The sequence below is a fragment of the Tachyglossus aculeatus genome, unplaced genomic scaffold, assembly GCF_015852505.1.
Source record: "Tachyglossus aculeatus isolate mTacAcu1 unplaced genomic scaffold, mTacAcu1.pri scaffold_116_arrow_ctg1, whole genome shotgun sequence".
In the NCBI taxonomy this organism is placed as follows: Eukaryota; Metazoa; Chordata; class Mammalia; order Monotremata; family Tachyglossidae; genus Tachyglossus; species Tachyglossus aculeatus.
This window is the reverse complement of record NW_024044848.1, coordinates 847,102-853,168: the sequence shown is the minus strand read 5'-3', so window position 1 is coordinate 853,168 and position 6,067 is coordinate 847,102.

The following is a 6,067-nucleotide window of genomic DNA, read 5'->3' as shown; positions in this document are numbered from 1 at the left end:
TATATAACAGAGTTGGTAATAATAATAATAATGAGGACGGTATTTGTTAAGCGCTTACTATGTGCCAAGCACTGTTGATGATGGTGATGATGGCATTTGTTAAGCGCTTACTATGTGCCAAGCACTGTCGATGATGGTGATGATGGCATTTGTTAAGCGCTTACTATGTGCCAAGCACTGTTCTAGGCACTGGGAGGGATACAAGGTGATCAGGTTGTCCCTCATGGGGCTCACAGTCTTAATTCCCATTTTACAGATGAGGGAACTGAGGCCCAGAGAAGTGAATTGACTTGCCCACAGTCACACTGCTGACAAGAGGTGGAGGCGGGATTAGAACCCACAACCTCTGGCTTCCAAGCCCGGGCTCTTTCCACTGAGCCACGCTACTTCTCTATTCTTTCGTTCATTCAATCGTATTTATTGAGCGCTTACTGGGTGCAGAGCGCTGTACCAAGGGCTTGGGAAGTACAAGTCTTCATTCAGTCTTATTAATTCATTCATTCATTCAATCGTATTCATTGAACGCTTGCTGGGTGCAGAGCCCTGTACTAAGCGCTTGGGAAGTACATGTCTTCATTCAGTAGTATTAATTAATTAATTCATTCATTCAATCGTATTTATTGAACGCTTGTTGGGTGCAGAGCGCTGTACTAAGCGCTTGGGAAGTACAAGTCTTCATTCAGTCGTATTAATTAATTAATTCATCCATTCAATCGTATTTATTGAGCGCTTGCTGGGTGCAGAGCGCTGTACTAAGCGCTTGGGGAGTACAAGTTGGCAACATTCCCTGTCCGCAACGAACTGACCGTCTAGAGGGAGCGAGGGAAGCTCTCCCATTTCATTCCAGGCCTGATTCGAAGAAGACCCGTGAGGAAGGTGAACTTGATTTTCCTGATTTTAAAAATAGGCTGACGAAATCGAGAGAAGCAAAGTGGCATGCCCAGGATCACACAGCAGGCAAGTAGCGGATCCGGGATTATGCTCTTTTTTATTAAACCCCGCTCAGGGTACTATTTACAGGACACGGGATGACTAAACTGGGGACAGATTCATTCATTCAATCAATCGTATTTATTGAGCGCTTACTGTGTGGAGAGCACTGTACTAAACGCTGGGGAAGTACAAGTTGGAAGAGATGTTCTGGTCTGAAGCAGAGGCTGAGAACGGCGACGTTTTTTATATAATGATGATGGCATTTGTTAAGCGCTTACTATGTGCCCAGCACTGTCCTAAGCGCTGGGGTAGACACAAGGTCATCAGGTTGTCCCAAGTGGGGCTCCCAGTCTTCATCCCCATTTGACAGGGAGGGAACTGAGGCCCAGAGAAGTGAAGTGACTCGCCCAAAGGCACCCAGCTGACAGGCGGCGGAACCGAGATTAGAACCCACGACCTCTGGCCCCCAAGCCCGGGCTCTTTCAATAAATCAATCAATCGTATTTATTGAGCGCTTACTGTGTGCAGAGCACTGTACTAAGCGCTTCAGCCACTGAGCCACTGAGCCACACTGCTTCTATTTGTTACGATATCTTTAACATCGTTACTATATCATTATTGAGTGCTTAGAACAGTGCTTGGCACATAGTAAGCATGGCTCAGTGGAAAGAACCCGGGCTTTGGAGTACGAGGTCATGGGTTCAAATCCTGGCTCTGCCAATTGCCACCTGTGTGACTTTGGTCAAGTCACTTTACTTCTCTGGGCCTCAGTTCCCTCATCTGTAAAATGGGGATTAAGACTGTGAGCCCCATATGGGACAATCTGATTACCTTGTATCTATCGCAATGCTTATAACGGTGATTGGCACATAGTGAGCGCTTAACAAATATCATCATTATTATTCTTATTATAATAAGCACTTAAATACCATCATCATCATCATTATTATGGTATAATATTACTATTATTATTCTAATTACTGTTCTATTCTATGAGCCCACCTTCTAGACTATGAGCCCACCTTCTAGACTGTGAGCCCACTGTTGGGTAGGGACCATCTCTACGTGTTGCCAACTTGTACTTCCCAAGTGCTTAGTACAGTGCTCTGCACACAGTAAGCGCTCAATGAATACGATTGAATGAATGAATGAATCTACATTCTGGGCTGTTCCACTGTTCTATATAGAAGCAGCGTGGCTCAGTGGAAAGAGCCCGGGCTTTGGAGTCAGAGGTCATGGGTTCAAATCCTGGCTCCGCCACTTGTCAGCTGTGTGACTTTGGGCAAATCACTTTACTTCTATGTGCCTCAGTTCCCTCATCTGTAAAATGGGGATTAAGACTGTGAGCCCCATGTGGGACAATCTGATTACCTTGTATCTACCTCAGTGCTTAGAACGGTGCTTGGCACATAGTGAGAGCTTAACAAATATTATTATTATTATTATTATAGTAAACACTTAAATACCATCATCATCATCATTATTATGGTATAATATTACTATTATTATTCTAATTAATGTTCTATTCTATGAGCCCACCTTCTAGACTGTGAGCCCACTTTCTAGACTGTGAGCCCACTGTTGGGTAGGGACTGTCTCTATATGTTGCCAATTTGTACTTCCCAAGCGCTTAGTACAGTGCTCTGCACACAGTAAGTGCTCAATAAATACGAATGAATGAATGAATGAATCTACATTCTGGGCTGTTCTGTAGAGAAGCAGCGTGGCTCAGTGGAAAGAGCCCGGGCTTTGAAGTCAGAGGTCATGGGTTCAAATCCCGGCTCCGGCACTTGTCAGCTCTGTGACTTTGGGCAAGTCACTTAACTTCTCTGTGCCTCAGTTCCTTCATCTGTAAAATGGGGATTAAGACTGTGAGCCCCATGTGGGACAACCTGATTACCTTATATCTACCTCAGTGCTTAGAACGGTGCTTGGAACATAGTGAGTGCTTAACAAATACCATCATTATTATTATTATTATTATTATAGTAAGCACTTAAATACCATCATCATCATCATTATGGCATAATATTACTATTATTGTTCTAATTACTGTTCTATTCTACTAATCTACATTCTGGGCTGTTCCACTGTTCTATAGAGAAGCAGCTTGGCTCAGTGGAAAGAGCCCGGGCTTTGGAGTCAGAGGTCATGGGTTCAAATCCCGGCTGCACCACTTGTCAGCTGTGTGACTTTGGGCAAGTTCACTCATTCATTCAATCGTATTTATTGAGCGCTTACTGTGTGCAGAGCACTGTACTAAGCGCTTGGGAAGTACAAGTTGGCAACATATTCATTCATTCTTTCAATCGTATTTATTGAGTGCTTACTGTGTGCAGAGCACTGTACTAAGCGCTGGGAAGTACAAGTTGGCAACATATACATTCATTCATTCATTAATTCATTCAATCGTATTTATTGAGCGCTTACTTTGTGCAGAGCACTGTACTAAGCGCTTGGGAAGTACAAGTTGGTAAATATAGAGACGGTCCTTACCCAACAGTGGGCTCACAGTCTAGAAAGGGGAGGGACAAGTCACTTATCTTCTCCATACCTCAGCTACCTCATCTGTGAAATGGGAATTAAGACTGTGAGCCCCCCTGTGGGACAACCTGAGCACCTTGTAACCTCCCCGGCGCTTAGAACAGTGCTTTGCGTATAGTAAGCGCTTAATATATGCCATCGTTATTATTATTACTCTTCTAAGACCTGGAATAGATTACAAGTCCATTAGGTTGGCTACGGTCTTTGTCCTGCATGGGTCTCACAGCCTAAGGAAGGGAGAGAATAGGGGACCTGAGGCACAGAGAAGTCAAGTGATGCGTACAAGATCACACAGAAAGCGGTTGGCGGAGCGAGGATTAGAACTCAGCTCCTCAACACTTCCAGGGTTGTTAGTTTGAGGGTCCCTTGGAGGCTGCAGAGACCCTGCCCCGAGAAGGCGTCCATCAGCTTGGCTTCAAGGCTGTCCATCACCTCGCCCCCTCCTCCCTCCCCTCCCTTCTCTCCTTCTCCACCGCAGCCCGCACCCTCCGCTCCTCTGCCGCCGCTCGCCTCCTCACCGGGCCTCCTTCTCGCCCATCCGGCCGTCGACCCCCGGCCCGCGTCCTTCCACCGGCCCGGAATGCCTTCCTTCCACACATCCGCCAACCTATCTCTCTTTCTCCCTTCCCACACTTCCCACACTGAGAGGCCTTCCTAAATACGATTAGAGAAGCAGAGTGGCTCAGTAGAAAGAGCTCGGGCTTTGGAGTCAGAGGTCCTGGGTTTGAATCCCAACTCCGCCAATTGTCAGCTCTGTGACTTTGGGCAAGTCTATTAACTTCTCCGAGGCTGGAAAATGGGGATTAAGACTGCTTTGCACATAGTAAGTGCTAAATAAACGCCATCATTATTATTATTGTTCTCTGGGCCTCATCTGTAAAATGGAGATTAAGACTGTGAGCCCCCAGTGGGACAAACTGATCACGTTGTAACCTCCCCAGTGCTTAATAAATGCCGTCATTATCATTATTATTCTCTGGGCCTCAGTGCCGTCATCTGTCAAATGGGGATGGAGACTGAGCCCCATGTGGGACAACCTGATCACCTTGTAACCTCCCCAGCACCTAGAACAGTGCTTTGCACATAGTAAGCGCTTAATAAATGCTATTATTATTATTATTGTTGTTATTATTATTCCCACACTGAGCCCCACTTTTCCTCTGCTCCTCCTCTCCTCCCCATCGACCCAACTCCCTTTCTCTGCTCTACCCCCTTCCTCAATAAATACGATCGAATGAATGAAGTCTTAACCTGCCCTCCATCCTGCCATGGCCTGTGATATGGTTCCTTGTACGATATTTCTTTATTTATATTAATGTCTGTCTCCCCCTTTAGACTGCAAGCTCATTGCGGGCCGGGAACGTCTGCTAATTCTGTTGAATTGTAGTCTCCCCAGCATTTAAACAGCGTGGATCAGTGGAAAAAGCCCGGGCTTTGGAGTCAGAGGTCATGGGTTCGAATCCCAGCTCCGCCAATTGTCAGATGTGTGACTCTGGGCAAGTCACTTAACTTCTCTGTGCCTCAGTTACCTCATCTGTAAAATGGGGATTAAGATTTTGAGCCCCCCGTGGGAAAACCTGATCACCCTGTAACCTCCCGAGCGCTTACAACAGTGCTTTGCACATAGTAAGCGCTTACTAAATGCCATCATCATCATCATCATCATCATCATTAAGTACAGTGCTCTGCAAATAGCCACTAAATACCATTGATCGATTTGACTGATTGAGTGGGAGAAGCAGCATGGTTTAGTGGAAAGAACGTGGGCTTGGGAGTCAGAGGTTATGGGTTCTAATCCCGCCTCTGCCACTTATCAGCCGTGTGACTTTGGGCAAGTCACTTCACGTCTCTGGGCCTCATTTCCTTCATCTGTAAAATGGGGATTAAGACCGGGAGCCCCACGTGGGAGAACCTGATGACTTTGGATGTCCCCCAGCGCTTAGAACAGTACTCGGCACATAGTAAGCGCTTAACAAATACCATCATCATTGGTATTATTTTTATCATGAAAACTGGAGGAGCTTGGGTTCAGCTGTAATTGCAGCTTTCCTCGTTTTGGAGAAAAATTAAAGCTGCTGGGATTTTTCTCAAATATTTTCCTTCCTGGGCAGCATTTCCCAATAGTCAATCCATCGATCAATCAATAGTATTGATCGAATGTCTTTCACCTGTAGATGTCGCGCCCTGGGTAGAGGGGAGCACAGGAGAAAATACAAAGGAGGAAAGAGTAGGATTTAATCCTCATTTTACAGTTGAGGTAACTGGGGTCCAGAGAATAATAATAATAATAATAATGGCATTTACTAAGCGCTTACTATGTGCAGTAAGGGGAGCACAGGAGAAAATGCAAAGGAGGAAAGAGTAGGATTTAATCCTCATTTTACAGTTGAGGTAACTGGGGTCCAGAGAATAATAATAATAATAATAATAATAATAATAATAATAATAATAATAATAATAATAATAATAATAGCATTTATTAAGCGCTTACTATGTGCACAGCACAGTTCTAAGTGCTGGGGAGGTTGCAAGGTGGTCAGGTTGTCCCTCGTGGGGTTCACAGTCTTCATCCCCATTTGACAGATGAGGT